The 8,865-nt window shown below is 53.0% G+C and overlaps 1 protein-coding gene across 1 annotated transcript in view; it reads right to left on the bottom strand.

Moving 5' to 3' along the window:
- Positions 1 to 7,737, bottom strand: part of ARHGEF10L (Rho guanine nucleotide exchange factor 10 like) — a 160,911-nt gene extending 153,174 nt beyond the window's left edge. The window contains exon 1 of the mRNA XM_040228494.1: positions 7,439 to 7,737. The gene's annotated coding sequence lies outside the window, so the exon portion shown is untranslated. The remainder of the gene's footprint in view (positions 1 to 7,438) is intronic.
- Between the last annotated feature and the right edge of the window lie 1,128 nt (positions 7,738 to 8,865).

Genomic DNA, 8,865 nt, shown 5'->3' with positions numbered 1-8,865 from the left:
CGGCGCCGCCCCGGCCCCCCGCGCGGCCGGCTGAGGTCACCGCTTAACCCCTGCGGGCCGGGCGCCCCGAGCCGCGCCCGCAGCTCCCCCGCGGCCGCGCGGCTTGCATCCCTCCCGCCCGCAGAGACCCCCGGGTCACACAGGGCCCCGCTCGTTCACCGCCCACCGCGCGTCCCCTCGCCCTCCCAGGCCTCCCAGGAGGGCTCTCGCGCCCATTCTTGCTTCTCCTCCTTCCAGGAGTCTGCCCCGGGCTCTCCCCCAGGGGTGAGGATGCCTGGGCTGGCCCCAGACGAAAAGGCAGACCTGCGATGGCCCCCATCCAGTCTCTGCCGCAGAGGGGCCTCCTGAGGGCTCCGACCAGCCCTGCACACGTTTCTGCTAACAGCCTCAGGACCACAACACTGGCAGCGGGAGGCAGTGAGGGCTCTGAGCTTAGCATCCAGCCTGCCATGTGGCTCCATTTTCCTGATGAGAAAACCGCGGCTTAGAGCTGTGACTTGGCAAAGCCCACCCAGCAAGGAAGTGGTAGACCCAAGATCCTAGCACACCGCTCCCTTCCAGCTCCCAAAGCTGCCAAACACTAGTTACTCCCCCTCAGAAATCCAAAGACACCTCCGGATATGATGCAATTAATTACAGTTATCAGGCCATTAATTAAGATTATCCCTGTTGTTGTTAAACACTGCCCTGCTACCTCCCTATTTGCAAAGAAATTCACACTCAGGCTTATCAACAATTACTTGGGTTGATAATGATGAGTTTTGCAGCCTCCAAAAGGCACGGGTGTTATGCAGGCTGGAGTCTGTGTTGGCCTGTGTTTATTCATTCAAACAACCAGAAAAAAAAAAAAAACATTTTTTTCTTTTAACTACTCCCTTTTTGGCAGGCACCAGTCTTAGGGGCTAGGAATAAAACAAGGAACCAGAGAGACTGCGGCCCTGCCCCCTCAACAAGGAGGAGACACGGATAACAGGCCTCTGCAGTCGAGCGAGACAGGCCACACCAGTCCGCGCTCTCTGAAATCATCTTCCTCATTGTTGGGGTCGCTTGTTTATTGTCCGTCTCCACACGAGAACATAAACCCCATAGAGCTTGTCTTAAGAGCTGTTCACAGAGTCATCCTAACCCCCAGGCCTAGGGCGACACGGCTCAGAGTGTGTAGCCAGTTGATATTTGTTGAGCACTTACTATGTTCTGGGCTTCCTCAGTAGGTCAGATGGTAAGGAATCCGCCTGAGATGCAGGAGACCCTGGGTCAGTAAGATCCCCTGGAGAAGGGAATGGCTACCAACTCCAGTATTCTTGCCTGGAGAATCCCATGGACAGAGGAGCCTGGCGGGCTGCAGTCCATGGGGTTGCAAAGAGCTGGACACGACTGAGCGACTAACACTATTATGTTTCCAGACATCATTCTAGGCGCACGGGAGTCATCATGGAGCGAAACAGGCAAGGCCCCCGCACCTCTGGATTGTCCGTTCCTGGGACAAATAAACAATGGAGGAAGGCTTCCAGAATGCGAGAAAAGCGACAAGAACATTTTCAGGTGTCTATCGGGTGACCTCAGAGCTCATGGCATTAAGCCCTGGACCAGAATCTAGACATTCGGATTCTGCTGGCACAGAAAGAACCAGTACAAGACCCTGGACCTGCATCCACAACCGTTCAGACCTATTCCAACCCCCTCTCTGGCTGGCTTGTTTCCCTCCTGGGCCTGAGCCCTCTTGAGTCCTCTGGTCTGGAATACCTGTCCCATGTTTGGCTGCACTGAAGCCTACCCTCTTCCCAGATCTAACAGAAGGCCCAGCATCTCCAGGACGCCTCTCCACATGGCCCCTGTTCCCCAACCACCTCTCCCCCTGAGCTCTACAGCACTTCATCCTCTGGTTAGTTGCTTCCGTTAGCACTTTTGTTTCTGTTAATTGATTCTGGGCAGGTACTGACTTGAACTGTCTCCGGGGCAGTTGAACTGTCTTGAGGGGAGCTATGATCCAAGCTTGGGGGTGGAGGCCATACCTCAGGCTCCCATTGTGTCCCCAAAACCTGGCAGAGGTTAGAAGCACACCAAGTGAGCACCCTCAGACCCTTATCAGTAGAACCCTCTGGAGCCAGCATTGCAATCCACCAGCTCGCAGAACAGATGCAGCCTACAGAAGCCTTTTGTTTTGCCCACAGTGATTTTGTTATTGTTGTTAATTAGCTCCCAACATTTAACAATTGAGAGATTGCCCATAAGTTGCTGGATTGCTGGCTTCTCTTAACACATCTGAAGATCTGCTGATGCCTGGCCCCCCTGGGCCACACTCTGTAGGCCCCGAAGGGCCAGGGCCCTGTAGAAAGAACTGTGTTCTTCCACTTGTCACCGTCCCTCCCAGCCCTGTGTCACCCTTTTCACCTTGATCCCTCTGTGAATTAGTGTTCCCATTTCATTTTCTATGTTCTACTTCTATGAGAAGACAATCACAACGTGGAAACAATACTCGAGAATAAATGAGCCCGCAGCCCTCCCCTTCTAGGCCAGGCCAGGCCCCAGAAGTAGTCACTCAGATGTGCCCAACTCTTTGCGACCCCCTGGACTGCAGCCCACCAGGCTCCTCTGTCCATGGGATTCTCCAGGCAAGAATACTGGAGTGGGTTGCCATTTCCTTCGCCAGGGGATCTTCCCAACCCAGGGATCGAACCCGGGTCTGCGCCACAGGCAGGTTCTTTACCAGCTGAGCCACCAGGCAGGCACAAGCCAGGCCAGTTCTCCTGCATTCTTGCTGCCTTCCTCATCCTGCCCTGACAGGTGCACACCCCTTCTCTCCCACCTGCCCAACTTGCCATGCCAAGCTCCGCAGCATAAACGAAGGTGCAGGCATCTCCCTGGGCCTTTGCCTTCGTTCCTTCCGCCTGGAATGCCGTTACTGTTCCACACCACACCACCCCCCCGTCCCCCGCCCCGCAAGACACTGTGACTTTCGGATGCTCTCCACATAGACCACACCTTCTCAAGGATCTGCCCTCCAGAGCCTGAGACGGGGCTCCTGGGCTCCCATCGCGCCCTACAGTCTCCCCCTCGTCCTCCTGCAGTGTTCTGTGCGGGCTTTGCCCCATGGCCTCCCCTGGCATGTGAGCCCTTGGGGGCGGGGGCTCTGCTGCCTCTCTCAGGCTGGAGTCCCCAGCTCCTGGGACAGAGCCCGATGGAGCAGAAGCACGAGGCAAATATTTGCTAAATAGATGAGCGAGTGGCTTTCAATAGCCACAAAAGGAACAAAAAGGATTTCTGGGACTGTTTCCATGTCCCAGAACATTCAATTAACCAAAATTTCACACTCGCCGAGCATTCTGGTGGTGCAGGATCCATTGTGTAAGCATAATCACGAATGCTACATCTGGGTGGGATGGGACTCTTCTCCCTGGGCTCCACTGCCGAGCGGGTGAGCGGGAGGACCAGGGCACAGCACTGTCTTCTGTTGGCCAGAGAAGCTCAGCAACCTGCTTAGCAAACTGAGGACACAGTGAGGATGAGAACCCAAGGCTCCTGCCTCTGCCTCCCAGCCCAGCCTTGTAGCAGATCAGAAAAGAAGCAGGTGGATGGGAAAGTGGACTTCCCAAGCCTAGATACCACCCCTGCGCAGGCAGCATGAACGAGAAAGTGTGCGTAAGGCAACCAGCGCTTATTTCCCATGTCATCAAACCAATCCCAGACTTTTCTCTAAGAGATGCTGGATCACATTTCGATTATGAATGAGGACGCTGGGGTCTGTCTTACCAAAATGAAACCTCTTTCCATAACACTGCTGTCCCTGTTGAGTAGGACAGGCATTTTGAAGGGAGCTGGGATGCACTGAGCCATCTCCTCAGGTTCCTTGCAAGGCAAGACCCGCATTTGTGGGGAAAGAACCTGAGGTGGGGCTTCCCAGGTGGTGCCAGCGCAGGAGGCGTGAGAGATGCCAGTCTGTGCCCTGGGTGGGGAAGACCCCCTGGAGGAGGGCATGGCAACCCACTCCAGTATTCCTGCCTGGAGAATCCCAAGGACAGAGGAGCCTGGTGGGCGACAGTCATGGGGTTGCAAAGAGTTGGACATGACTGAAGGAACTTAGCACACACACACGCTGAAGTCAAAGGCACAGCCACAGCTGGAGGTGGTTCCGCGGGCTCAGATAGAGACGGAAATGACGTTCCTGAGCTACCACTTCATGGCCCTTGGTGTAAGGGAGAGGACAGTTTGAATAGCTCTTTTTCTTAGGGATGTAGTCTCAAAGTTCTCCCAAAACAACCGCTGGGGGTGATGGACACCCACGTCCAGAGGGCTGGACACAGACAGCATGGGCTGCTGCCCCCACTCTCCATAGGACCCTCAGCCGCTTCCATCAGTCCCAGTGCCTGTAAAAGCACAATAATCCTTTTGTTCCTTTCTATCTTAAAGAGATGGGGGGGTGGAATTCTTAAAGAGATGGGACTACCAGACCACCTGACCTGCCTCCTGAAAAATCTGTATGCAGGTCAAGAAGCAACTAGAAATGGACATGGAACAACAGATGGGTTCCAAATCAGGAAAGGAGTACGTCAAGGCTGTATATTGTCACCCTGCTTATTTAACGTCTCTGCAGAGTACATCGTGCAAAATGCCAGGCTGGATGAAGTACAAGCTGGAATCAAGATTGCCGGGAGAAATATCGATAACCTCAGTTATGTAGATGACACCACCCTTATGGCAGAAAGTGAAGAAGAACTAAAGAGCCTCTTGATGAAAGTGAAAGAGGAGAGTGAAAAAGTTGGCTTAAAGCTCAACATTCAGAAAACGAAGATCATGGCATCTAGTCCCATCACTTCATGGGAAATAGATGGGGAAACAATGGAAATGGTGAGAGACTTTCTTTTCTTGGTCTCCAAAATCACTGCAGATGGTGACTGCAGCCATGAAATTACGACGCTTGCTCCTTGGAAGAAAAGCTATGACCAACCTAGACAGTATATTAGAAAGCAGAGACATTACCTTGCCAACAAAGGTGCGTCTAGTCAAGGCTATGGTTTTCCCAGTGGTCATGTATGGATGTGAGAGTTGGGCTATAAAGAAAGCTGAGCACAGAAGAATTGATGCTTTTGAACTACGGTGTTGGAGAAGACTCTTGAGAGTCCCTTGGACAGCAAGGAGATCCAACCAGTCCATCCTAAAGGAATCCTGAATTTTCATTGGAAGGACTGATGTTGAAGCTGAAACTCCAATACTTTGGCCACCTGATGTGAAGAACTGACTCATTGGAAAAGACCCTGATGTTGGGAAAGATTGAGGGCAGGAGGAGAAGGGGACAACAGAGGATGAGATGGCTGGTTGACATCACTGACTTGATGGACATGAGTTTGAGTGAGCTCCAGGAGTTGGTGAAGGGCAGGGAAGCCTGGCGTGCTGCAGTCCATGGAGTTGCAAAGAGTCGGACACGACTGAGTGACTGAACTGAACTGAACTGAATCCTGTAGGATTTTAAAGGATTGATCTAACACAGGCTAACAGATTTTTCAACATCTCACTGACAGAATTAGATACATATGCTATTTGATACCACAGTATCATAAGCATACTTATCATATATCATGAGATCTTTTTGGTGAGAGATGAGACAGCCTAGTGTAGTGGTAGTCAAGAGTTCAAACTTCAAGCCCTGTTTAAAGGAATGACAAATATGAAAAGGGAGAGAAGTAGAATGAATTCTATGGTGTTAGACTGGAATTGGAGATTTTGGTGTGAGTTCAGAGCTCTGTCCCCTGAAAGAGCCTGGGAGCAGGGACACCCAGTCGCAACGAACACACTTTGCAGCCAGGTCATGGATTCCAAATAGCACTGTCTGCTGAAAGAGACCAAAGCTCCTTAGAGAGATGACTGACTCCAGGAGAAGAACAAGCTGTGCCTGAAACATATTGTTGGGCCAGAAATTAATAAATTGCTCAACAAGTGATGGAAACACAGCAAAAGGACACAGAAACCAACTCAAAAGAGGCTTCCACTAGCCAAGCTCAGTTCAGTTCAGGCGCTCAGTGGTGTCCGACTCTGCGACCCCATGGACTGCAGCACACCAGGCCTCCCTGTCCATCACCAACTCTCAGAGTTTACTCAAACTCATGTCCATTGAGTCAGTGATGCCATCCAGCCATCTCATCTTCTATCGTCCCCTTCTCCTCCTGCCCCCAATCCCTCCCAGCATCAGGGTCTTTTCCAATGAGTCAACTCTTCACATGAGGTGGCCAAAGTACTAGAGTTTCAGCTTTAGCATCATTCCTTCCAAAGGACTGATCTCCTTTAGGATGGACTGGTTGGATCTCCTTGCAGTCCAAGGGACTCTCAGGAGTCTTCTCCAGCACCACAGTTCAAAAGCATCAATTCTTCGGCGCTCAGCTTTCTTTACAGTCCAACTCTCACATCCATACATGACCACTGGAAAAACCATAGCTTTGACTAGACGGACCTTCACTAGCCAAACCAAGGGCAATTTAAGCATCGAAATAAGTAATGATTGTAACGATTCATATTCTACTAAATACAGTAGGAAACCAAGAGTCCACACTGATGTAATAAGTAAATGAATAAACTGAAAGCTAGGAATGCTATTTGCATACTCAGAGTACTTTCCCATGAAATATTTATTAACTGCAAAGAGGGAAGGAGCAACTTTACGGCAGAGAAACTTGGCAGACACCTCCTCACCCAGTGGTCTGACTGGGTTAACATGACCAGTCCGGGGACATTGGGACATCATGAGGCTCCTGATGTGATTCAGTGGAAAAGACACACCACCACTCCATGATATTCCTGCCAAACATTTACAACTCACATAAAAATTCACAACCCAGCCTCTGAAGAGGCTGGATTCCATGCGGCAGGACACATGCGCAGCCACGTGCCGGGACAGCGCCCCCCCCCCCCCCCCCTCCCGGAGCACCTGATTGGACCAAAGGGTCGACAGCTGACCAAAGCGAGGCCAATCAGCTCACTTCACCCAGGAATTCCCAACTGCAGAGCTGAGAGCCCGAGTCAGTCAAATGACCGCGGGGCGCTGAGCCTGAAGGCGGGGCAGAGCCAGGGCCGGCGTTCACGCCGCAGCAAACCTCAGCCAAGTTCAAGCTGAGGTTCTGGGAGACCAGAAACGCCACAGCAAAGGCAAAAAAAAAAAAGAGTAAAGTTGGAGAAAAGACAGGGAGACAGAGATCATCTAGCCTAGCAAGAGTAGCGGCAACAGCGACAGCAGACTTCCATAGCACTCTCTACTGGCCTCCGTTTAATCGGCGAACATGTGTTAACTCATTTCACCCTCACAGCAACCCTATAAAGCAGGGACTTTTATCCCCGGTTTACAGATGAGGAAACTGAGGCACATTGATATTCTGTCCTAGCCTTCAACGTCCATCCCAGCGACTGTTGGGTCGTTACAGAGACCCCACATACACACTTCACTTGCACTTACCTGAGTGGATTTTTAGTCCAATCATAAAAGGAGGCTGGTGCCCACTGCCTATGGCCACTGTCTTGCTGCAGGATGAGCGGGGATTCTGGGACAATTTGCATATCTAAACATCCTGCTCTAGCCTTTCTTCATCGCCCAAAAGGGAAAAGACAAAGGGGAAAGTGCCAGCCCGGGCTATCAAAGGCACCTACAAACACATAAAAACCCTCCGCCCATCAGTCCAGACCCCATAGACCCCGTGTGCCCCCAGCTCTGAGCTGGGCAGCCAGCGACATCCACTCGCCGTGCTGTCTGCAGCCTCCACAGGGTAGAAGTAGGCAGAGCACAGGGCTGTCTGTTGAGCCAAGGGGAGGCTGGGTTTCTCTGCTTGGCCCCTAGCCAAGGAGTCAGAAAGGACAGAGAGACAAGGTCTTTGCTTCCTGGCATCAGGTTACTGCCTCTGCCCAGGGCTTGGGGGCCAGGCGAGCCTCCCAGGCATGGAGAGTTGCCGGTCAGCTGACAGCAGACAGAGGCCAAGGCCTATTCTAGAAGCTGCCATAAGCATGAAGAGGCTGTAGCGCCGGCCACTGACGGAGGGAGCGGAGGGAACCCCGCAGCCTGTGAGCCTCCAGCCTCTGCAGACGGGGCTGCGGACTAGGGGCCAGACAGCAGGTCTCCAGGAGAGACGGTCCCAGGCCTGGGCAAAGGGAGGCGTGGCAGCTGGCAGCCTGAGGCCACGGTGACACGCCAGGGAGGCCTCGGCCTGTGCCAGCAGGAGGGCCTGACCATGGCCGTGGCCTGGCACCGGCCCCAGGGCCTTCAGCGTCCCCCAGTCTCACCGCCCAGGGCTGGGAGGTTCCATACGCTCCCTGGCCTCCCAGATGAAAGACGCTTTCTAAGAGTCATAAAACCATCCCCACTCGGAACAATGGGCCCTTATCCCGCTGTGTCCTTCACATAAACTCCCATTAGCAACGCAACAGAAGCTGCAGGCAGGAGTCTCATAGACTGGATTTTTGGACCAGCCCCAGCGTTCATTAACATCTACTCCCTCGTCCTCTGTGGAGCCTGCACAAATCACCCCCTTTTACAGAGGACCCACTGTGTGCTCGGCCTCCAGGGGACCCTGCAAGGAAGACGGCTTTGTCCAGTTCTGTGAATACGGACATCGACCCAGAGAGGTTAACTGACTTGCCCAGGGTCACAGCGTGGCAGAGTGGAGGAGCTGGGGTTTAAATTCAAAATCTGCTCCTTGCCCCATTCCCTGTGGGCTCGGGCTCAGATCCCCCAAGAGATGAACTCCAGTGCGTTTCTCAGGGTTTTGCCTGGAAGCGGACACCTTCTGGGACCTCAGAGCCTTCACAGGACGGCTCTGCCGCCTCCCCACCTGTCAGCAGAGACCCAACGGGCTGGGACTCCCGACACAGCAAGGGCGGACCCCAGCCCCT

This window comes from Oryx dammah, unplaced genomic scaffold (genome assembly GCF_014754425.2).
Source record: "Oryx dammah isolate SB20612 unplaced genomic scaffold, SCBI_Odam_1.1 HiC_scaffold_27, whole genome shotgun sequence".
Taxonomy (NCBI): domain Eukaryota; kingdom Metazoa; phylum Chordata; class Mammalia; order Artiodactyla; family Bovidae; genus Oryx; species Oryx dammah.
This window is presented reverse-complemented; position numbering and strand designations above follow the sequence as displayed.